The sequence below is a fragment of the Hyla sarda genome, unplaced genomic scaffold, assembly GCF_029499605.1.
Source record: "Hyla sarda isolate aHylSar1 unplaced genomic scaffold, aHylSar1.hap1 scaffold_1214, whole genome shotgun sequence".
Classification (NCBI taxonomy): Eukaryota; Metazoa; Chordata; class Amphibia; order Anura; family Hylidae; genus Hyla; species Hyla sarda.
Genome location: NW_026607836.1, coordinates 43,936 through 68,631, shown reverse-complemented (window position 1 = coordinate 68,631; position 24,696 = coordinate 43,936). Strand labels below are relative to the sequence as shown.

At 45.6% G+C, this 24,696-nt stretch overlaps 8 non-coding genes and 2 pseudogenes across 8 annotated transcripts; all 10 read left to right on the top strand.

Moving 5' to 3' along the window:
- The first annotated feature begins 4,613 nt into the window (after positions 1-4,613).
- LOC130303354 (U2 spliceosomal RNA) lies at positions 4,614-4,799 on the top strand. Its single transcript, XR_008853446.1, has one exon. It is a non-coding gene; the product is annotated as a U2 spliceosomal RNA (small nuclear RNA).
- A 2,081-nt stretch (positions 4,800-6,880) lies between these two features.
- On the top strand, positions 6,881-7,071 carry LOC130303338 (U2 spliceosomal RNA). The gene has a single exon (XR_008853431.1). It is a non-coding gene; the product is annotated as a U2 spliceosomal RNA (small nuclear RNA).
- A 2,087-nt stretch (positions 7,072-9,158) lies between these two features.
- On the top strand, positions 9,159-9,349 carry LOC130303337 (U2 spliceosomal RNA). The gene has a single exon (XR_008853430.1). It is a non-coding gene; the product is annotated as a U2 spliceosomal RNA (small nuclear RNA).
- A 2,089-nt stretch (positions 9,350-11,438) lies between these two features.
- Positions 11,439-11,629, top strand: LOC130303336 (U2 spliceosomal RNA). The gene has a single exon (XR_008853429.1). It is a non-coding gene; the product is annotated as a U2 spliceosomal RNA (small nuclear RNA).
- Positions 11,630-13,716: 2,087 nt separating this feature from the next.
- Positions 13,717-13,876, top strand: LOC130303361 (U2 spliceosomal RNA; annotated as a pseudogene).
- A 676-nt stretch (positions 13,877-14,552) lies between these two features.
- LOC130303357 (U2 spliceosomal RNA) lies at positions 14,553-14,739 on the top strand. The gene has a single exon (XR_008853449.1). It is a non-coding gene; the product is annotated as a U2 spliceosomal RNA (small nuclear RNA).
- A 2,091-nt stretch (positions 14,740-16,830) lies between these two features.
- Positions 16,831-16,960, top strand: LOC130303362 (U2 spliceosomal RNA; annotated as a pseudogene).
- A 1,447-nt stretch (positions 16,961-18,407) lies between these two features.
- On the top strand, positions 18,408-18,597 carry LOC130303359 (U2 spliceosomal RNA). The gene has a single exon (XR_008853451.1). It is a non-coding gene; the product is annotated as a U2 spliceosomal RNA (small nuclear RNA).
- Positions 18,598-20,691: 2,094 nt separating this feature from the next.
- On the top strand, positions 20,692-20,882 carry LOC130303335 (U2 spliceosomal RNA). Its single transcript, XR_008853428.1, has one exon. It is a non-coding gene; the product is annotated as a U2 spliceosomal RNA (small nuclear RNA).
- A 2,085-nt stretch (positions 20,883-22,967) lies between these two features.
- LOC130303334 (U2 spliceosomal RNA) lies at positions 22,968-23,158 on the top strand. Its single transcript, XR_008853427.1, has one exon. It is a non-coding gene; the product is annotated as a U2 spliceosomal RNA (small nuclear RNA).
- Positions 23,159-24,696: the final 1,538 nt, after the last annotated feature.

Below are 24,696 nucleotides of genomic sequence, written 5' to 3'. Positions count from 1 at the left end.
CATCGTGACAGTCACATAGCCTCAAGATGTAGCCATACGATAAGGTGCAACCTCTGCGGAGAGGAAAATCACGATTTTAATTCCTGTCCCCATAAAGCAAAAACTACGATGGGTGGGTCAAGGCTGGGCCCACCCAAAGAGGGGACAGGACAAAAGACGTCCTTTTTTAAGATGCCCAAACCCCAGATGGCAGGTACTGATGGGTCCAGGCCCAAGACCTCTGGTGCTCCATCGGGGGGCCCACCGGTGGTAGTGCTAGGGGGAGGCCATGGGGATTCCACGAAGCCCGGGCGGGTGATCGAGTTTACTGCCCGGGAAATTGAAAGACGTCGATCGACTTCCTACCTGGCTCAAGAGCCCGCCGAAACTTCTGAAGGGGGCTCACCTGTGGCGGGTGGCAGCCGACGGGCCTCGGTGGGGGCAAAAGTGGACCCAAAATTGCAGCATAAGCCAGGTACTGGCTTGGCCCAGGGTCGCCCTGCTCCGGACGAAGAGGCCCCGGTGAAAGCCCGCCGGAAGGGGAGCCAGGTGGCCAGGTCTGAGCCCGGTCCTGTTACTCCGCCTATACAGGACAGGGCCAAGAAGACAAGTGGCGCCAAACCAGGGTTTGCTGCCCCGCCAGCAGTGGACCCGGTGGGTAAAACTGGCCATCGTCGATCGATGGGGAAGTTGGAGCAACAGTCCTCAGCAACGCTTGCTGGGGAACAAGCGATGAAAACTTCCCAAGGTAGCGGCAAAGGTTCCGGAAAAGAGGCCTCACAGGCCCCTGTGCAGCAGTTCCAGTCGTCAAATGATGAAAGAAGACGCAGATCCATCAGCCGGGGGCCAGAGATTACATCGAGTGAGAGCAACACAGAGGATATGGACAGCAGTGTGACATTTAAAAGACAAAGAGAAGAAGAAGAGGAAGACATTCAAAGGAAAGCGGCGTGCCGTAGTTCGGACGAGAGCGAGCTCAGGGTCGGGGCATCATCGATCTCAAGCTCCGACCCTCAGAACATCAAGGAGCTGATGACCCCGCAGGCGGGGGATGACGGTACGCAGCTTATTATTGACTTTGATTCTCCAAGCACGGACTCTCCATAAACTATGCCTATCCCTGTAAAAATTGCCTCACTCAATGTGAGGTCCTTAAAGAGCCCTGATCGCAGGGCTGCTTTATTTTCTTATCTAGAGACATGTGACTTTGACCTTTGCCTGCTACAAGAATGTGGAATCCCTAGTAAAATGGACTATAAAGACTTAAAAGAAGACTGGAAGCTGGGCCCATCCATATGGTCCGGTGCAAATGACTGTCGTTCTGTGGGTGTTGGGCTGCTCTGCCGAGGCCAGTCCTTTTCTATTCATACAGTAACTGAGATTGTGCCTGGCAGAGCTCTTTTAATTCATCTATATTTTAATGGACTTTTAATTCGTGTTTTAAATGTGTATGCCCCTCCTGATAAACAGGAGCGGGCAGAACTATTTGAAATTTTACCACTGTTTTGTGTTGGGTCTTCCCCCCTGCTGGTGGGAGGTGATTTTAACTGCATACGTGATGGGGAACACCGGCAGGGTGGGGATATTAATCGTAAAGACCGCACTTCTTACCTGCTTAAAAATTTTATTGATGATTTTAATTTGAAAGATTGCTGGAAGGATCTCTTGCCGGAGGACCCAGGCGCCACATGGTCCAATGGAAGAGTGAGCTCCAGAATCGATTTTATTTTTTCCTCTAGAGCTTTTAAACCCCTGAAATGCACGCTCGAGCAGAATATCTTCTCTGATCATAAGCTCCTCTTGGTGGGCCTGGAGCTAGAGGGGGAGCAAAAAGCAAAAAGGGGCCTCTGGAGATTAAACACCACACTCCTAGAGGACCCTGAGATAAAAGAGGAGTTTGTGCGGACCTACCAATGCTGGCAATCACAAAGAAAACCCCACGAGCCTATGCTGCACTGGTGGGAGGGCACCAAATCTAAAATCAGATTTTTTTTTATCAAAGCAGGTAAGAAGAAGGCAAAAATGGAAAAACAGTGGTTTTATGTTCTTAACATGCGTTTAAATGTACTTTTTAAATTGAAAGAAGCTGGTATGGATGTAGAAAATGATATTTTAAACCTTAAAACTGGAATAAAACATGCCATAGAAAAGAAAGGGAAACAAATCATTTTTAACTCACATGTGCAGCACCTGGAGGAGGGCGAGAAATGTTCCCGTTTCTTTTTTAAAAAAGTGATGAATAGGAGGGATATCATCCAAAACCTTGAGGGTGAATCCACTCCAAAAGGCATGTTAGATGCAGTTTTTAACTTCTACCAGCTCCTTTTTAATAAGAAAGATCTTAATCCATCCTTTTTAGAACATGTTCTTAATTCCCTTGATTTTAAGCTAGATGTTTTAGACCAGGAGGTTTTATCCCGTGATCTTAACTTAGATGAACTTTTATTTGTTTTTAAAAGTTTTTCTAGTGGGAAGGCCCCTGGGGAAGATGGTTTACCCATCGAATTTTATTTAGCTTTTTGGGATATTTTAAAGGATGATATGGTTTTATTGTATAAAGAAACTTTTATTGTTAATGAACTTCCCCCTTCCTGGAGGAGGGGGATTGTATCATTACTTTTTAAAAAGGGTGAAAAGGATATGCTAAAAAATTGGCGCCCCATCACACTTTTAAATGTTGATTATAAAGTTTTAGCCAAGTTATTAGCTGTCCGTTTTAAACCTTTTATTCATAAATTAATTCACCCAAATCAGGTTTGTGGGGTACCTGGAAGGTCTATAGCTGAATCCCTAAATATTTTAAGAGATGTTTTATGGTATTTTAAGGATAGAAATCAAACTGTAGCAATTTTATCCTTAGACTTTGAAAAAGCCTTTGATAGGGTCTCCCATGAATACCTGTTTTTAGTTCTTAAAAAGATGGCAGTGCCTGAAACGATTTTAAGCCGAATCATGCTTTTATACCGATCCTGTTTTAGTCAAGTCTCTGTTAATGGCTTTTTAACCAGCGGTGTTCCTCTTTTATCAGGTGTCAAACAGGGCTGCCCCCTGTCCCCACTCCTTTTTATTTGCGCAATCGAACCACTGATGGCCCTCCTCAGAAAAGACCGGGTAGTAAGAGGCGTACCGATACCTGGTGGAGGAGGGACCCATCTAAAGGTGTTGGGGTACATGGATGATGTCACCATACTGTGCCCGGACTCTCCATCCATGAGGGGGGCATTGAGGAACACCAGCTATTTCTGCGAGGTCTCTGGTTTTAAGCTAAACACAGATAAATGTGACTGTTTTTATATTGGCTCCTGGGATTCATCCATCACCCCAGGAGTCACAATGCAACAGGATCAAATTAAAGTTTTAGGTATTGTTTTTAACCAGGTCAATGATGGGAGCCCTAACTGGGATTCAGCTATAGCTAAGATGGAGAAGAAGATTTTAATGTGGAATCTTAGAAACCTTACCATGGAGGGGAAGATTTTAATAATAAAGATGGTTTTACTCCCTATTATGCTATACATTGCCATGGTATTTCCTCCATCTATTTTATACATTAAAAAAGTAACTAGAATTGTTTTTACTTTTTTATGGGGTTCAAAAATGGAGAAATTAAAGCGTGATTTTATGTACAAAAGTAAAGATAATGGCGGGAAAGATGTTCCTAACCTTTTTACTTTCTTTTACATAAAGTATTTCTGTTTCTGTTTTAAAATTATTAAATCCGATGGCATTTTTAGCTGCTTTTTAAGGTACGCTGCGGGCATGGTTTTTAAAAGATGGTTGCGCATCCCTCTGAACGCTCCGGTGCTTCTGTGTCCCCCAAAACATTATGTGGTGTTGGAAAAGACAGTCAGGCTCCTAGGTCTCCAAGATTTGGAGCCTGACATACTGGGGGACCAGAGAAAGGTATCAAAGGTCCTCAGGCGGAGTGAGGTTACCCTGGCAGTGTCCAATTTCACACAGGCAAGATCCAAAAAGGTATGGCGGAACGTGTACGGGAAGTTTCTGGCGAATGTACACAGGGATCTTGCCTGGGCAATCGTCCACCAGTGCCTCCCTACTCGTGAGTTTCAGCACAGGCGAGGACTGGTGGCGAGAGCCAAGTGCCCGAGAGATGGCTGCGGAGTGGACGAAACGGTGCTGCACATATTTTGGAACTGCCCTTTTGCACGGGAGCTTTGGAGGAAGGTAGGCCCACTTTTGAAGTGGGCCTGCGGCCTAAAAGATTTTAATCACGAATGTGTCTTTTACGGTCTTTTTAACTGCCCCAATTTTAAACAGCAGATGATCTGCTGGATGATTATTAATTGTTTTAAAAATGCCATCTGGAAAGTTAGGAACATCTTACTTTTTAAACATGATTTTATTGATGTTAAAAACTGTATAAAGCTGGCCCTGAGTGAGATGTACATCTATTACCTAAGAGACAAGAAACAGTTGGGGGCCAGCGAGGCAGCATCCATGTGGTGTCTGCCTCTATGGAACGAAATAACAGTATAATCAGTTTTTATGACATTTGTATAATGTTTTATCCTGCCATTTTTATTTTTTCTCCTTTTATTACTGGTTTTATTATTTGTATTTTAAAACTTTTGTGAACCTTTTATTATTTTGCATTTTAAATTTTGTATGGTTTCTTATTTATTCAATAAAATTTTGTTGAAACCTTATCTGTTCTTATCAGTTTAATATCTGATACGTCCCCTATCTGGGGACCATATATTAAATGGATTTTTGAGAACGGGGGCCGATTTCGAAGCTTGCTTCCGTCGCCCTATGCATTGACCCGATATGGCAGTATCTTCGGGTACAGTGCACCACCCCCTTACAGGGTTAAAAAGAAAGATTCCTACTTTCATTGCTACCTGCTTGCTGGCTAGCCAGCTAGCCAGCCCTGTGGGCCTTGCTGCTGCTGCAGCCAAAAAACAAAAGGTGGTGCTGCTGCTGCTTCTGCTTCTGCTTGTGTCTGGCCCCTGTTGGAGCGTCCAGGCACAGGACTTCTGCTGCTGCTGACTAAATGGCCTCCTTAATTGGATCATTTGAGTAGCCAGCACACCTGTGCAGGTAGGGCATGACATGATAGGCAGCTGCCTTGATAGCGGGTGGGTGCTGAATGTTCCTAATTGACAAAATAAGATTAATGCTTATGAAGAAATATAAAATCTCATCCCTTCCCCAATATCGCGCCACACCCCTACCCCTTAATTCCCTGGTTGAACGTGATGGACATATGTCTTTTTTCGACCGTACTAACTATGTAACTATGTAACATAACATGGGGGGGGGGGTCTCCTGGCTGTTCACACAGGTGTGTCATTGCTGTACATTGACCATGCATTGCTTCTGTGGTATTGCAAAGGCAAAGACAAATGCTTCCAGCCATCCATTGCACTAATGGATTGGTCATCAGCTGGCTGTCTATGTCCCGCATCAATATAGACCAAAGTACAGAGGGTTAGGCTATGCTATTGTGCACCTACCTGATGCATCAGAAGGTGCGAGGCCCTTGCTAAATTCTGTGCACAGACTTTGAGATCTATGCTTTAGACTGTATCTAAACCTGCTCCAACATGGACTGACATTCTGGCCTACTTTCAGCCGATGCGACTTGTCTGTCGCTGAACAGTCGCTTTTTATGTATTCAGCACCTATGTATAATGTTGTAAAAATGCTCTAGAAGCTAAAGTCGCAGAAATGTCACACATATTTGGCCTGCAACTTTCTGTGCGACAAATTCAGACAGGAAAAATCAGTATAAATCCTTAGAAAATTATCCCCCAGTGTCTCCATCTGCTGGCGGTATTGAATAAGCATTGCTGCACTGATGGGGTATGCATTAGACGAAAAAAAAGAAGAAAAAGAAGAATAATACGCCCAGAAAAGAGGCGAAAAGGAGAAAAACGTAAAAAAACGTGAAAAAAAAGTAAGAGGAAGAGAAGGGAAAAAAAGGTGGAAATGGGTTTAAAAGTGATTTCGGCGGAGAAATATATATATATATATATATATATATATATATATATATATATATATATGCGCACACACACACATAGATATAAACGTATTCTCCGTTGAGATATTGCAGCCGCTGCTGTGTCCAGGCCCAGGAGCCTTAGCACTGTGCTGTGATGTCACTCAATACCACTGACATCACTAGGTGTAAACAACATCTCTCCTTTGCTGTGTATGTGACTATGGAGCTGTTTGGTGATGTCGTCTATTACGGCCTTCATAGAAGCAACAGGAGATTGTTGCATCCATCTTGAACCCTCAGAACTACAGTGCTATGATGTCACTCACTTCCACAGGCCTTGCAGAGTGTAAACAACAACAACCCAGCTTTGTTGTGTATGTAACCAAAGGGATTTGTGATGTCACCTAGAACCTTCACAGCAGCGACAGCTTTATGAGGAGCATCAGCACTGCTCTGCCTGAGCAGAACCATCACCGCCATAGGTTGTCAAATAACCCGGATTTAACCCACACAGGTAAGTCCAATGGGGTGCAGGCATGTCCTCTATGCTTACAGCTTCCCGTGGGTGTTGGTTTGATACCGTTTGGGGACAGCCAAGGAGGCATCTGCAGGCAACAAAGGTAGGTGTGTGCTTGTGTGTGTGTTTCCTATGCAGATCCTAAGCCCAGTGTCACATGCAAGTAGGAGGAGTAAGAAGGGTTCCTGGCAAATCCGGGTTATGGATTGCATTTAAAAAGGGCCCGTGGGAGTGCAATGGGCCCCTGTCTTGCTGCTTAGCAATAATGGTATGGGTTTAGGTTCTGCTGTGTGTACTGGTGGTTGACTGCCCCCCAGCCCAGAGTGTGCATGGAAAATTGTCTGGCAGCCTCCCTGACAGCAAGCAGTGATAGTGCCCATGAAGGGGACCTTGTTGGGCCCGCCCCTTTCACGGTTATCGCTTCTCGGCCTTTTGGCTAAGATCAAGTGTAGTATCTGTTCTTATCAGTTTAATATCTGATACGTCCCCTATCTGGGGACCATATATTAAATGGATTTTTGAGAACGGGGGCCGATTTCGAAGCTTGCTTCCGTCGCCCTATGCATTGACCCGATATGGCAGTATCTTCGGGTACAGTGCACCACCCCCTTACAGGGTTAAAAAGAAAGATTCCTACTTTCATTGCTACCTGCTTGCTGGCTAGCCAGCTAGCCAGCCCTGTGGGCCTTGCTGCTGCTGCAGCCAAAAAACAAAAGGTGGTGCTGCTGCTGCTTCTGCTGCTTCTGCTTCTGCTTGTGTCTGGCCCCTGTTGGAGCGTCCAGGCACAGGACTTCTGCTGCTGCTGACTAAATGGCCTCCTTAATTGGATCATTTGAGTAGCCAGCACACCTGTGCAGGTAGGGCATGACATGATAGGCAGCTGCCTTGATAGCGGGTGGGTGCTGAATGTTCCTAATTGACAAAATAAGATTAATGCTTATGAAGAAATATAAAATCTCATCCCTTCCCCAATATCGCGCCACACCCCTACCCCTTAATTCCCTGGTTGAACGTGATGGACATATGTCTTTTTTCGACCGTACTAACTATGTAACTATGTAACATAACATGGGGGGGGGGGTCTCCTGGCTGTTCACACAGGTGTGTCATTGCTGTACATTGACCATGCATTGCTTCTGTGGTATTGCAAAGGCAAAGACAAATGCTTCCAGCCATCCATTGCACTAATGGATTGGTCATCAGCTGGCTGTCTATGTCCCGCATCAATATAGACCAAAGTACAGAGGGTTAGGCTATGCTATTGTGCACCTACCTGATGCATCAGAAGGTGCGAGGCCCTTGCTAAATTCTGTGCACAGACTTTGAGATCTATGCTTTAGACTGTATCTAAACCTGCTCCAACATGGACTGACATTCTGGCCTACTTTCAGCCGATGCGACTTGTCTGTCGCTGAACAGTCGCTTTTTATGTATTCAGCACCTATGTATAATGTTGTAAAAATGCTCTAGAAGCTAAAGTCGCAGAAATGTCACACATATTTGGCCTGCAACTTTCTGTGCGACAAATTCAGACAGGAAAAATCAGTATAAATCCTTAGAAAATTATCCCCCAGTGTCTCCATCTGCTGGCGGTATTGAATAAGCATTGCTGCACTGATGGGGTATGCATTAGACGAAAAAAAAGAAGAAAAAGAAGAATAATACGCCCAGAAAAGAGGCGAAAAGGAGAAAAACGTAAAAAAACGTGAAAAAAAAAGTAAGAGGAAGAGAAGGGAAAAAAAGGTGGAAATGGGTTTAAAAGTGATTTCGGCGGAGAAATATATATATATATATATATATATATATATATATATATATATATGCGCACACACACACATAGATATAAACGTATTCTCCGTTGAGATATTGCAGCCGCTGCTGTGTCCAGGCCCAGGAGCCTTAGCACTGTGCTGTGATGTCACTCAATACCACTGACATCACTAGGTGTAAACAACATCTCTCCTTTGCTGTGTATGTGACTATGGAGCTGTTTGGTGATGTCGTCTATTACGGCCTTCATAGAAGCAACAGGAGATTGTTGCATCCATCTTGAACCCTCAGAACTACAGTGCTATGATGTCACTCACTTCCACAGGCCTTGCAGAGTGTAAACAACAACAACCCAGCTTTGTTGTGTATGTAACCAAAGGGATTTGTGATGTCACCTAGAACCTTCACAGCAGCGACAGCTTTATGAGGAGCATCAGCACTGCTCTGCCTGAGCAGAACCATCACCGCCATAGGTTGTCAAATAACCCGGATTTAACCCACACAGGTAAGTCCAATGGGGTGCAGGCATGTCCTCTATGCTTACAGCTTCCCGTGGGTGTTGGTTTGATACCGTTTGGGGACAGCCAAGGAGGCATCTGCAGGCAACAAAGGTAGGTGTGTGCTTGTGTGTGTGTTTCCTATGCAGATCCTAAGCCCAGTGTCACATGCAAGTAGGAGGAGTAAGAAGGGTTCCTGGCAAATCCGGGTTATGGATTGCATTTAAAAAGGCCCCGTGGGAGTGCAATGGGCCCCTGTCTTGCTGCTTAGCAATAATGGTATGGGTTTAGGTTCTGCTGTGTGTACTGGTGGTTGACTGCCCCCCAGCCCAGAGTGTGCATGGAAAATTGTCTGGCAGCCTCCCTGACAGCAAGCAGTGATAGTGCCCATGAAGGGGACCTTGTTGGGCCCGCCCCTTTCACGGTTATCGCTTCTCGGCCTTTTGGCTAAGATCAAGTGTAGTATCTGTTCTTATCAGTTTAATATCTGATACGTCCCCTATCTGGGGACCATATATTAAATGGATTTTTGAGAACGGGGGCCGATTTCGAAGCTTGCTTCCGTCGCCCTATGCATTGACCCGATATGGCAGTATCTTCGGGTACAGTGCACCACCCCCTTACAGGGTTAAAAAGAAAGATTCCTACTTTCATTGCTACCTGCTTGCTGGCTAGCCAGCTAGCCAGCCCTGTGGGCCTTGCTGCTGCTGCAGCCAAAAAACAAAAGGTGGTGCTGCTGCTGCTTCTGCTGCTTCTGCTTCTGCTTGTGTCTGGCCCCTGTTGGAGCGTCCAGGCACAGGACTTCTGCTGCTGCTGACTAAATGGCCTCCTTAATTGGATCATTTGAGTAGCCAGCACACCTGTGCAGGTAGGGCATGACATGATAGGCAGCTGCCTTGATAGCGGGTGGGTGCTGAATGTTCCTAATTGACAAAATAAGATTAATGCTTATGAAGAAATATAAAATCTCATCCCTTCCCCAATATCGCGCCACACCCCTACCCCTTAATTCCCTGGTTGAACGTGATGGACATATGTCTTTTTTCGACCGTACTAACTATGTAACTATGTAACATAACATGGGGGGGGGGGGTCTCCTGGCTGTTCACACAGGTGTGTCATTGCTGTACATTGACCATGCATTGCTTCTGTGGTATTGCAAAGGCAAAGACAAATGCTTCCAGCCATCCATTGCACTAATGGATTGGTCATCAGCTGGCTGTCTATGTCCCGCATCAATATAGACCAAAGTACAGAGGGTTAGGCTATGCTATTGTGCACCTACCTGATGCATCAGAAGGTGCGAGGCCCTTGCTAAATTCTGTGCACAGACTTTGAGATCTATGCTTTAGACTGTATCTAAACCTGCTCCAACATGGACTGACATTCTGGCCTACTTTCAGCCGATGCGACTTGTCTGTCGCTGAACAGTCGCTTTTTATGTATTCAGCACCTATGTATAATGTTGTAAAAATGCTCTAGAAGCTAAAGTCGCAGAAATGTCACACATATTTGGCCTGCAACTTTCTGTGCGACAAATTCAGACAGGAAAAATCAGTATAAATCCTTAGAAAATTATCCCCCAGTGTCTCCATCTGCTGGCGGTATTGAATAAGCATTGCTGCACTGATGGGGTATGCATTAGACGAAAAAAAAGAAGAAAAAGAAGAATAATACGCCCAGAAAAGAGGCGAAAAGGAGAAAAACGTAAAAAAACGTGAAAAAAAAGTAAGAGGAAGAGAAGGGAAAAAAAGGTGGAAATGGGTTTAAAAGTGATTTCGGCGGAGAAATATATATATATATATATATATATATATATATATATATATATATATGCGCACACACACACATAGATATAAACGTATTCTCCGTTGAGATATTGCAGCCGCTGCTGTGTCCAGGCCCAGGAGCCTTAGCACTGTGCTGTGATGTCACTCAATACCACTGACATCACTAGGTGTAAACAACATCTCTCCTTTGCTGTGTATGTGACTATGGAGCTGTTTGGTGATGTCGTCTATTACGGCCTTCATAGAAGCAACAGGAGATTGTTGCATCCATCTTGAACCCTCAGAACTACAGTGCTATGATGTCACTCACTTCCACAGGCCTTGCAGAGTGTAAACAACAACAACCCAGCTTTGTTGTGTATGTAACCAAAGGGATTTGTGATGTCACCTAGAACCTTCACAGCAGCGACAGCTTTATGAGGAGCATCAGCACTGCTCTGCCTGAGCAGAACCATCACCGCCATAGGTTGTCAAATAACCCGGATTTAACCCACACAGGTAAGTCCAATGGGGTGCAGGCATGTCCTCTATGCTTACAGCTTCCCGTGGGTGTTGGTTTGATACCGTTTGGGGACAGCCAAGGAGGCATCTGCAGGCAACAAAGGTAGGTGTGTGCTTGTGTGTGTGTTTCCTATGCAGATCCTAAGCCCAGTGTCACATGCAAGTAGGAGGAGTAAGAAGGGTTCCTGGCAAATCCGGGTTATGGATTGCATTTAAAAAGGCCCCGTGGGAGTGCAATGGGCCCCTGTCTTGCTGCTTAGCAATAATGGTATGGGTTTAGGTTCTGCTGTGTGTACTGGTGGTTGACTGCCCCCCAGCCCAGAGTGTGCATGGAAAATTGTCTGGCAGCCTCCCTGACAGCAAGCAGTGATAGTGCCCATGAAGGGGACCTTGTTGGGCCCGCCCCTTTCACGGTTATCGCTTCTCGGCCTTTTGGCTAAGATCAAGTGTAGTATCTGTTCTTATCAGTTTAATATCTGATACGTCCCCTATCTGGGGACCATATATTAAATGGATTTTTGAGAACGGGGGCCGATTTCGAAGCTTGCTTCCGTCGCCCTATGCATTGACCCGATATGGCAGTATCTTCGGGTACAGTGCACCACCCCCTTACAGGGTTAAAAAGAAAGATTCCTACTTTCATTGCTACCTGCTTGCTGGCTAGCCAGCTAGCCAGCCCTGTGGGCCTTGCTGCTGCTGCAGCCAAAAAACAAAAGGTGGTGCTGCTGCTGCTTCTGCTGCTTCTGCTTCTGCTTGTGTCTGGCCCCTGTTGGAGCGTCCAGGCACAGGACTTCTGCTGCTGCTGACTAAATGGCCTCCTTAATTGGATCATTTGAGTAGCCAGCACACCTGTGCAGGTAGGGCATGACATGATAGGCAGCTGCCTTGATAGCGGGTGGGTGCTGAATGTTCCTAATTGACAAAATAAGATTAATGCTTATGAAGAAATATAAAATCTCATCCCTTCCCCAATATCGCGCCACACCCCTACCCCTTAATTCCCTGGTTGAACGTGATGGACATATGTCTTTTTTCGACCGTACTAACTATGTAACTATGTAACATAACATGGGGGGGGGGGGTCTCCTGGCTGTTCACACAGGTGTGTCATTGCTGTACATTGACCATGCATTGCTTCTGTGGTATTGCAAAGGCAAAGACAAATGCTTCCAGCCATCCATTGCACTAATGGATTGGTCATCAGCTGGCTGTCTATGTCCCGCATCAATATAGACCAAAGTACAGAGGGTTAGGCTATGCTATTGTGCACCTACCTGATGCATCAGAAGGTGCGAGGCCCTTGCTAAATTCTGTGCACAGACTTTGAGATCTATGCTTTAGACTGTATCTAAACCTGCTCCAACATGGACTGACATTCTGGCCTACTTTCAGCCGATGCGACTTGTCTGTCGCTGAACAGTCGCTTTTTATGTATTCAGCACCTATGTATAATGTTGTAAAAATGCTCTAGAAGCTAAAGTCGCAGAAATGTCACACATATTTGGCCTGCAACTTTCTGTGCGACAAATTCAGACAGGAAAAATCAGTATAAATCCTTAGAAAATTATCCCCCAGTGTCTCCATCTGCTGGCGGTATTGAATAAGCATTGCTGCACTGATGGGGTATGCATTAGACGAAAAAAAAGAAGAAAAAGAAGAATAATACGCCCAGAAAAGAGGCGAAAAGGAGAAAAACGTAAAAAAACGTGAAAAAAAAGTAAGAGGAAGAGAAGGGAAAAAAAGGTGGAAATGGGTTTAAAAGTGATTTCGGCGGAGAAATATATATATATATATATATATATATATATATATATATATATATGCGCACACACACACATAGATATAAACGTATTCTCCGTTGAGATATTGCAGCCGCTGCTGTGTCCAGGCCCAGGAGCCTTAGCACTGTGCTGTGATGTCACTCAATACCACTGACATCACTAGGTGTAAACAACATCTCTCCTTTGCTGTGTATGTGACTATGGAGCTGTTTGGTGATGTCGTCTATTACGGCCTTCATAGAAGCAACAGGAGATTGTTGCATCCATCTTGAACCCTCAGAACTACAGTGCTATGATGTCACTCACTTCCACAGGCCTTGCAGAGTGTAAACAACAACAACCCAGCTTTGTTGTGTATGTAACCAAAGGGATTTGTGATGTCACCTAGAACCTTCACAGCAGCGACAGCTTTATGAGGAGCATCAGCACTGCTCTGCCTGAGCAGAACCATCACCGCCATAGGTTGTCAAATAACCCGGATTTAACCCACACAGGTAAGTCCAATGGGGTGCAGGCATGTCCTCTATGCTTACAGCTTCCCGTGGGTGTTGGTTTGATACCGTTTGGGGACAGCCAAGGAGGCATCTGCAGGCAACAAAGGTAGGTGTGTGCTTGTGTGTGTGTTTCCTATGCAGATCCTAAGCCCAGTGTCACATGCAAGTAGGAGGAGTAAGAAGGGTTCCTGGCAAATCCGGGTTATGGATTGCATTTAAAAAGGCCCCGTGGGAGTGCAATGGGCCCCTGTCTTGCTGCTTAGCAATAATGGTATGGGTTTAGGTTCTGCTGTGTGTACTGGTGGTTGACTGCCCCCCAGCCCAGAGTGTGCATGGAAAATTGTCTGGCAGCCTCCCTGACAGCAAGCAGTGATAGTGCCCATGAAGGGGACCTTGTTGGGCCCGCCCCTTTCACGGTTATCGCTTCTCGGCCTTTTGGCTAAGATCAAGTGTAGTATCTGTTCTTATCAGTTTTCATGCTGGTGGGGATGGGTGCTGCATGGAGGATGCAGGTGTACCAGGGCTTTCCGGGGCTGGTTCTGAGGAATCAGCTCGACGGCTGCCCCGATGTGACCTGTTCCCTCCGGGTCTCGCCATGAGGCTGAGAGGGTCTAGAGCCGAGGTACTTTTGTGCCTCGGGGAGTGGTGACCCCGAGGTGCCGAAACTCACTGGGAGAATAGGCTCACTGAGTTGAAGCACGGGCACCATAATCTCTTCACCTTGTGGCACTCACCTCTTGATTCCCGGCCTTCTGGCTAGGATCAGAGAAATTTTTATAGATCCGGCCGGATGTCCGGGCAGTATATCTGCACACATTCACTTATTTATTTATTTTTTGTCTCACTGTGTCACTTTTTGCGTGTTGTGTGTTCACAGGATTTGTCAGGATGCGGTAGCCCTTCTGGGTGTCCCTCCTGGCGGTCTAGGGGAGGTGTGTGTGGCCATTAGGTTCCGCACCTCCCTGCAAACACCCCGGGTACTCCTGCTTAGCAGGGTACCTACCGTAATCGGCTCTGCGGGCAGATACCTTGGCTAACGCCAAGGGGGATGCCGGGAGCATTTGTGGTCTCCTAGTAGCTTCGGCGAAAAGGGACATCGAACCTGGAACCTCGCAGGTACCTTTTGGTCCGGAGGCGAAGGGTAAGGTTTGTTGGGGGGCCTCTCTCCTATCGGAGAGCGATAGACCGCATCCTTTGTGCACGTTTTTTTAGTGTAACACGTTTGCACTTTTTCTTGCACTTTGGGTGAATCGAAAGCACGTTCCTCGGCTTTAGATAGAAAAAAAAAATCTGTTCTTATCAGTTTAATATCTGATACGTCCCCTATCTGGGGACCATATATTAAATGGATTTTTGAGAACGGGGGCCGATTTCGAAGCTTGCTTCCGTCGCCCTATGCATTGACCCGATATGGCAGTATCTTCGGGTACAGTGCACCACCCCCTTACAGGGTTAAAAAGAAAGATTCCTACTTTCATTGCTACCTGCTTGCTGGCTAGCCAGCTAGCCAGCCCTGTGGGCCTTGCTGCTGCTGCAGCCAAAAAACAAAAGGTGGTGCTGCTGCTGCTTCTGCTGCTTCTGCTTCTGCTTGTGTCTGGCCCCTGTTGGAGCGTCCAGGCACAGGACTTCTGCTGCTGCTGACTAAATGGCCTCCTTAATTGGATCATTTGAGTAGCCAGCACACCTGTGCAGGTAGGGCATGACATGATAGGCAGCTGCCTTGATAGCGGGTGGGTGCTGAATGTTCCTAATTGACAAAATAAGATTAATGCTTATGAAGAAATATAAAATCTCATCCCTTCCCCAATATCGCGCCACACCCCTACCCCTTAATTCCCTGGTTGAACGTGATGGACATATGTCTTTTTTCGACCGTACTAACTATGTAACTATGTAACATAACATGGGGGGGGGGGGGGGGGGTCTCCTGGCTGTTCACACAGGTGTGTCATTGCTGTACATTGACCATGCATTGCTTCTGTGGTATTGCAAAGGCAAAGACAAATGCTTCCAGCCATCCATTGCACTAATGGATTGGTCATCAGCTGGCTGTCTATGTCCCGCATCAATATAGACCAAAGTACAGAGGGTTAGGCTATGCTATTGTGCACCTACCTGATGCATCAGAAGGTGCGAGGCCCTTGCTAAATTCTGTGCACAGACTTTGAGATCTATGCTTTAGACTGTATCTAAACCTGCTCCAACATGGACTGACATTCTGGCCTACTTTCAGCCGATGCGACTTGTCTGTCGCTGAACAGTCGCTTTTTATGTATTCAGCACCTATGTATAATGTTGTAAAAATGCTCTAGAAGCTAAAGTCGCAGAAATGTCACACATATTTGGCCTGCAACTTTCTGTGCGACAAATTCAGACAGGAAAAATCAGTATAAATCCTTAGAAAATTATCCCCCAGTGTCTCCATCTGCTGGCGGTATTGAATAAGCATTGCTGCACTGATGGGGTATGCATTAGACGAAAAAAAAGAAGAAAAAGAAGAATAATACGCCCAGAAAAGAGGCGAAAAGGAGAAAAACGTAAAAAAACGTGAAAAAAAAGTAAGAGGAAGAGAAGGGAAAAAAAGGTGGAAATGGGTTTAAAAGTGATTTCGGCGGAGAAATATATATATATATATATATATATATATATATATATATATATGCGCACACACACACATAGATATAAACGTATTCTCCGTTGAGATATTGCAGCCGCTGCTGTGTCCAGGCCCAGGAGCCTTAGCACTGTGCTGTGATGTCACTCAATACCACTGACATCACTAGGTGTAAACAACATCTCTCCTTTGCTGTGTATGTGACTATGGAGCTGTTTGGTGATGTCGTCTATTACGGCCTTCATAGAAGCAACAGGAGATTGTTGCATCCATCTTGAACCCTCAGAACTACAGTGCTATGATGTCACTCACTTCCACAGGCCTTGCAGAGTGTAAACAACAACAACCCAGCTTTGTTGTGTATGTAACCAAAGGGATTTGTGATGTCACCTAGAACCTTCACAGCAGCGACAGCTTTATGAGGAGCATCAGCACTGCTCTGCCTGAGCAGAACCATCACCGCCATAGGTTGTCAAATAACCCGGATTTAACCCACACAGGTAAGTCCAATGGGGTGCAGGCATGTCCTCTATGCTTACAGCTTCCCGTGGGTGTTGGTTTGATACCGTTTGGGGACAGCCAAGGAGGCATCTGCAGGCAACAAAGGTAGGTGTGTGCTTGTGTGTGTGTTTCCTATGCAGATCCTAAGCCCAGTGTCACATGCAAGTAGGAGGAGTAAGAAGGGTTCCTGGCAAATCCGGGTTATGGATTGCATTTAAAAAGGCCCCGTGGGAGTGCAATGGGCCCCTGTCTTGCTGCTTAGCAATAATGGTATGGGTTTAGGTTCTGCTGTGTGTACTGGTGGTTGACTGCCCCCCAGCCCAGAGTGTGCATGGAAAATTGTCTGGCAGCCTCCCTGACAGCAAGCAGTGATAGTGCCCATGAAGGGGACCTTGTTGGGCCCGCCCCTTTCACGGTTATCGCTTCTCGGCCTTTTGGCTAAGATCAAGTGTAGTATCTGCTTGCTTGATCTGGCTGGAAGGTGCCCGGGGTACCCGCTCCTTTTCCCTGGGGGATCGTCCCATCTATATGGTGGGACTAAACCCCCTTGCTGACATCAGGGTGGCGGCTTAGTCCCCGGGCAACGAGGAGCGATCACCACCTACCTACCTGCCTGCAGTAGGGGAGGTGTTTTTTCTGCGATGGAGGAGGCTGGCAAGAAAGAAGAGCCTGCTGGAGGTGTACCTAGCTACGCCAGACTACGAAATGGAGTCCGAATTACTCTTTTGGATGCTGGAAAGAAGGAGAGAGGTTTATTCTTCGTGGTGGAGGAGATTTTGTTCCAGCTTTTTGAGCTGAGGAAGGACCAGATATTATCGATGCTGGAATTTCCAAGAAGTGGAGTCTATGATGTGGTTCTGGTTTCGGAGGAGGACTATGGTGTGTTCTGCAATAAAGCATTGCTGTGGAAGTCGCACCCTAAGTTGGGAGGGGTAGAGATTACTCCCCATTTCCCGACTCGGGAAAGACTTATAACTGTGAGGATGTACAGTCCGTATATCACAGAAGAAGAGATTGTTCTGTTCCTTTCTAGATTCTGTGAGGAGGTGAAGCCAAAAGGCAAGATCTATAATCAATATGGACTTTGGACGACAAAGTGGAAATTTCAAGTGAAGTTTCAGAAAACACCTGATGGAAAGCTAATTTATCCCCCAGGGCGTTTTAAGATTGGCCCAGTAAATGGGGACCTGTTCTTTTCAGGCATGGACGACTTTTGTCGAAAGTGTAAAAGGTATGGCCATAGGAAAGATTTTTGTGATATTGTTTGGTGCTATAAATGCCAAGAAGAAGGCCATGAGCCAGAAGCATGTAAGGTGAAGAAAAAGTGTCATCTATGTGGTGATGAGGGACACCTGGCAGTAATGTGTCCTAAGAAGAAGAAGAAGAAAAAGGAGGTTATGAAACGAAGTAGGGAGGAGGAAACTGATGTGAGGGAAGAACCTGAAGAGGAGGAAACTCCAACCAGGAAAGTGATGGAGGAGAAGAAAAGGAAAGAAAATGAAGAAGAATATGTACCGGTAGAGTATGGAGGCTCTCTTGATGTTGTCTTCAAGAGTGTGTCAAAAAAAGAGAAAAAAGCCTTTGACGAGGATTTGGGAAATCTGAAAGAAAGATTGGGAATCAAAGTCAATGAAGCAAGGGATAAAGTCTATTGTTCCTTTCACGCAGATATAGATAGATTTGTGGAAACATACAAGGTTCCAGCGTGGCTGGCGATTCCAGCCAAAAGTGAGATGCTGAGTGGATCTATAACTTGTGGTTTCTTAGACTTCTTGATGGTCTTTGCATGGAGAAGAGGAATGACATTTGGGTAATTTTTCTTTAAGAAATTATAGAATTATAGTATGGTTAGTTTTGGTTTGATAATTTTTTTATGTTTTAAATATGGTTTCTTTTATTGTTTAAAAAAAAAAAAAAGAGATAAAGAAATAAAGAAAAATGGGTTTTCCTGATGATGAACAAAAAATCAAGCTCAAATAAGATCTTAGAGCTCTGATGGAGTTCTGAGGGTTAACTAAAAAAAAAAAAAAAATCTGTTCTTATCAGTTTAATATCTGATACGTCCCCTATCTGGGGACCATATATTAAATGGATTTTTGAGAACGGGGGCCGATTTCGAAGCTTGCTTCCGTCGCCCTATGCATTGACCCGATATGGCAGTATCTTCGGGTACAGTGCACCACCCCCTTACAGGGTTAAAAAGAAAGATTCCTACTTTCATTGCTACCTGCTTGCTGGCTAGCCAGCTAGCCAGCCCTGTGGGCCTTGCTGCTGCTGCAGCCAAAAAACAAAAGGTGGTGCTGCTGCTGCTTCTGCTGCTTCTGCTTCTGCTTGTGTCTGGCCCCTGTTGGAGCGTCCAGGCACAGGACTTCTGCTGCTGCTGACTAAATGGCCTCCTTAATTGGATCATTTGAGTAGCCAGCACACCTGTGCAGGTAGGGCATGACATGATAGGCAGCTGCCTTGATAGCGGGTGGGTGCTGAATGTTCCTAATTGACAAAATAAGATTAATGCTTATGAAGAAATATAAAATCTCATCCCTTCCCCAATATCGCGCCACACCCCTACCCCTTAATTCCCTGGTTGAACGTGATGGACATATGTCTTTTTTCGACCGTACTAACTATGTAACTATGTAACATAACATGGGGGGGGGGGGGGGGGGGTCTCCTGGCTGTTCACACAGGTGTGTCATTGCTGTACATTGACCATGCATTGCTTCTGTGGTATTGCAAAGGCAAAGACAAATGCTTCCAGCCATCCATTGCACTAATGGATTGGTCATCAGCTGGCTGTCTATGTCCCGCATCAATATAGACCAAAGTACAGAGGGTTAGGCTATGCTATTGTGCACCTACCTGATGCATCAGAAGGTGCGAGGCCCTTGCTAAATTCTGTGCACAGACTTTGAGATCTATGCTTTAGACTGTATCTAAACCTGCTCCAACATGGACTGACATTCTGGCCTACTTTCAGCCGATGCGACTTGTCTGTCGCTGAACAGTCGCTTTTTATGTATTCAGCACCTATGTATAATGTTGTAAAAATGCTCTAGAAGCTAAAGTCGCAGAAATGTCACACATATTTGGCCTGCAACTTTCTGTGCGACAAATTCAGACAGGAAAAATCAGTATAAATCCTTAGAAAATTATCCCCCAGTGTCTCCATCTGCTGGCGGTATTGAATAAGCATTGCTGCACTGATGGGGTATGCATTAGACGAAAAAAAAGAAGAAAAAGAAGAATAATACGCCCAGAAAAGAGGCGAAAAGGAGAAAAACGTAAAAAAACGTGAAAAAAAAGTAAGAGGAAGAGAAGGGAAAAAAAGGTGGAAATGGGTTTAAAAGTGATTTCGGCGGAGAAATATATATATATATATATATATATATATATATATATATATATATGCGCACACACACACATAGATATAAACGTATTCTCCGTTGAGATATTGCAGCCGCTGCTGTGTCCAGGCCCAGGAGCCTTAGCACTGTGCTGTGATGTCACTCAATACCACTGACATCACTAGGTGTAAACAACATCTCTCCTTTGCTGTGTATGTGACTATGGAGCTGTTTGGTGATGTCGTCTATTACGGCCTTCATAGAAGCAACAGGAGATTGTTGCATCCATCTTGAACCCTCAGAACTACAGTGCTATGATGTCACTCACTTCCACAGGCCTTGCAGAGTGTAAACAACAACAACCCAGCTTTGTTGTGTATGTAACCAAAGGGATTTGTGATGTCACCTAGAACCTTCACAGCAGCGACAGCTTTATGAGGAGCATCAGCACTGCTCTGCCTGAGCAGAACCATCACCGCCATAGGTTGTCAAATAACCCGGATTTAACCCACACAGGTAAGTCCAATGGGGTGCAGGCATGTCCTCTATGCTTACAGCTTCCCGTGGGTGTTGGTTTGATACCGTTTGGGGACAGCCAAGGAGGCATCTGCAGGCAACAAAGGTAGGTGTGTGCTTGTGTGTGTGTTTCCTATGCAGATCCTAAGCCCAGTGTCACATGCAAGTAGGAGGAGTAAGAAGGGTTCCTGGCAAATCCGGGTTATGGATTGCATTTAAAAAGGCCCCGTGGGAGTGCAATGGGCCCCTGTCTTGCTGCTTAGCAATAATGGTATGGGTTTAGGTTCTGCTGTGTGTACTGGTGGTTGACTGCCCCCCAGCCCAGAGTGTGCATGGAAAATTGTCTGGCAGCCTCCCTGACAGCAAGCAGTGATAGTGCCCATGAAGGGGACCTTGTTGGGCCCGCCCCTTTCACGGTTATCGCTTCTCGGCCTTTTGGCTAAGATCAAGTGTAGTATCTGTTCTTATCAGTTTAATATCTGATACGTCCCCTATCTGGGGACCATATATTAAATGGATTTTTGAGAACGGGGGCCGATTTCGAAGCTTGCTTCCGTCGCCCTATGCATTGACCCGATATGGCAGTATCTTCGGGTACAGTGCACCACCCCCTTACAGGGTTAAAAAGAAAGATTCCTACTTTCATTGCTACCTGCTTGCTGGCTAGCCAGCTAGCCAGCCCTGTGGGCCTTGCTGCTGCTGCAGCCAAAAAACAAAAGGTGGTGCTGCTGCTGCTTCTGCTGCTTCTGCTTCTGCTTGTGTCTGGCCCCTGTTGGAGCGTCCAGGCACAGGACTTCTGCTGCTGCTGACTAAATGGCCTCCTTAATTGGATCATTTGAGTAGCCAGCACACCTGTGCAGGTAGGGCATGACATGATAGGCAGCTGCCTTGATAGCGGGTGGGTGCTGAATGTTCCTAATTGACAAAATAAGATTAATGCTTATGAAGAAATATAAAATCTCATCCCTTCCCCAATATCGCGCCACACCCCTACCCCTTAATTCCCTGGTTGAACGTGATGGACATATGTCTTTTTTCGACCGTACTAACTATGTAACTATGTAACATAACATGGGGGGGGGGGGGGGGTCTCCTGGCTGTTCACACAGGTGTGTCATTGCTGTACATTGACCATGCATTGCTTCTGTGGTATTGCAAAGGCAAAGACAAATGCTTCCAGCCATCCATTGCACTAATGGATTGGTCATCAGCTGGCTGTCTATGTCCCGCATCAATATAGACCAAAGTACAGAGGGTTAGGCTATGCTATTGTGCACCTACCTGATGCATCAGAAGGTGCGAGGCCCTTGCTAAATTCTGTGCACAGACTTTGAGATCTATGCTTTAGACTGTATCTAAACCTGCTCCAACATGGACTGACATTCTGGCCTACTTTCAGCCGATGCGACTTGTCTGTCGCTGAACAGTCGCTTTTTATGTATTCAGCACCTATGTATAATGTTGTAAAAATGCTCTAGAAGCTAAAGTCGCAGAAATGTCACACATATTTGGCCTGCAACTTTCTGTGCGACAAATTCAGACAGGAAAAATCAGTATAAATCCTTAGAAAATTATCCCCCAGTGTCTCCATCTGCTGGCGGTATTGAATAAGCATTGCTGCACTGATGGGGTATGCATTAGACGAAAAAAAAGAAGAAAAAGAAGAATAATACGCCCAGAAAAGAGGCGAAAAGGAGAAAAACGTAAAAAAACGTGAAAAAAAAGTAAGAGGAAGAGAAGGGAAAAAAAGGTGGAAATGGGTTTAAAAGTGATTTCGGCGGAGAAATATATATATATATATATATATATATATATATATATATGCGCACACACACACATAGATATAAACGTATTCTCCGTTGAGATATTGCAGCCGCTGCTGTGTCCAGGCCCAGGAGCCTTAGCACTGTGCTGTGATGTCACTCAATACCACTGACATCACTAGGTGTAAACAACATCTCTCCTTTGCTGTGTATGTGACTATGGAGCTGTTTGGTGATGTCGTCTATTACGGCCTTCATAGAAGCAACAGGAGATTGTTGCATCCATCTTGAACCCTCAGAACTACAGTGCTATGATGTCACTCACTTCCACAGGCCTTGCAGAGTGTAAACAACAACAACCCAGCTTTGTTGTGTATGTAACCAAAGGGATTTGTGATGTCACCTAGAACCTTCACAGCAGCGACAGCTTTATGAGGAGCATCAGCACTGCTCTGCCTGAGCAGAACCATCACCGCCATAGGTTGTCAAATAACCCGGATTTAACCCACACAGGTAAGTCCAATGGGGTGCAGGCATGTCCTCTATGCTTACAGCTTCCCGTGGGTGTTGGTTTGATACCGTTTGGGGACAGCCAAGGAGGCATCTGCAGGCAACAAAGGTAGGTGTGTGCTTGTGTGTGTGTTTCCTATGCAGATCCTAAGCCCAGTGTCACATGCAAGTAGGAGGAGTAAGAAGGGTTCCTGGCAAATCCGGGTTATGGATTGCATTTAAAAAGGCCCCGTGGGAGTGCAATGGGCCCCTGTCTTGCTGCTTAGCAATAATGGTATGGGTTTAGGTTCTGCTGTGTGTACTGGTGGTTGACTGCCCCCCAGCCCAGAGTGTGCATGGAAAATTGTCTGGCAGCCTCCCTGACAGCAAGCAGTGATAGTGCCCATGAAGGGGACCTTGTTGGGCCCGCCCCTTTCACGGTTATCGCTTCTCGGCCTTTTGGCTAAGATCAAGTGTAGTATCTGTTCTTATCAGTTTAATATCTGATACGTCCCCTATCTGGGGACCATATATTAAATGGATTTTTGAGAACGGGGGCCGATTTCGAAGCTTGCTTCCGTCGCCCTATGCATTGACCCGATATGGCAGTATCTTCGGGTACAGTGCACCACCCCCTTACAGGGTTAAAAAGAAAGATTCCTACTTTCATTGCTACCTGCTTGCTGGCTAGCCAGCTAGCCAGCCCTGTGGGCCTTGCTGCTGCTGCAGCCAAAAAACAAAAGGTGGTGCTGCTGCTGCTTCTGCTGCTTCTGCTTCTGCTTGTGTCTGGCCCCTGTTGGAGCGTCCAGGCACAGGACTTCTGCTGCTGCTGACTAAATGGCCTCCTTAATTGGATCATTTGACTAGCCAGCACACCTGTGCAGGTAGGGCATGACATGATAGGCAGCTGCCTTGATAGTGGGTGGGTGCTGAATGTTCCTAATTGACAAAATAAGATTAATGCTTATGAAGAAATATAAAATCTCATCCCTTCCCCAATATCGCGCCACACCCCTACCCCTTAATTCCCTGGTTGAACGTGATGGACATATGTCTTTTTTCGACCGTACTAACTATGTAACTATGTAACATAACATGGGGGGGGGGGGGGGGGGGTCTCCTGGCTGTTCACACAGGTGTGTCATTGCTGTACATTGACCATGCATTGCTTCTGTGGTATTGCAAAGGCAAAGACAAATGCTTCCAGCCATCCATTGCACTAATGGATTGGTCATCAGCTGGCTGTCTATGTCCCGCATCAATATAGACCAAAGTACAGAGGGTTAGGCTATGCTATTGTGCACCTACCTGATGCATCAGAAGGTGCGAGGCCCTTGCTAAATTCTGTGCACAGACTTTGAGATCTATGCTTTAGACTGTATCTAAACCTGCTCCAACATGGACTGACATTCTGGCCTACTTTCAGCCGATGCGACTTGTCTGTCGCTGAACAGTCGCTTTTTATGTATTCAGCACCTATGTATAATGTTGTAAAAATGCTCTAGAAGCTAAAGTCGCAGAAATGTCACACATATTTGGCCTGCAACTTTCTGTGCGACAAATTCAGACAGGAAAAATCAGTATAAATCCTTAGAAAATTATCCCCCAGTGTCTCCATCTGCTGGCGGTATTGAATAAGCATTGCTGCACTGATGGGGTATGCATTAGACGAAAAAAAAGAAGAAAAAGAAGAATAATACGCCCAGAAAAGAGGCGAAAAGGAGAAAAACTTAAAAAAACGTGAAAAAAAAGTAAGAGGAAGAGAAGGGAAAAAAAGGTGGAAATGGGTTTAAAAGTGATTTCGGCGGAGAAATATATATATATATATATATATATATATATATATATATATATATATGCGCACACACACACATAGATATAAACGTATTCTCCGTTGAGATATTGCAGCCGCTGCTGTGTCCAGGCCCAGGAGCCTTAGCACTGTGCTGTGATGTCACTCAATACCACTGACATCACTAGGTGTAAACAACATCTCTCCTTTGCTGTGTATGTGACTATGGAGCTGTTTGGTGATGTCGTCTATTACGGCCTTCATAGAAGCAACAGGAGATTGTTGCATCCATCTTGAACCCTCAGAACTACAGTGCTATGATGTCACTCACTTCCACAGGCCTTGCAGAGTGTAAACAACAACAACCCAGCTTTGTTGTG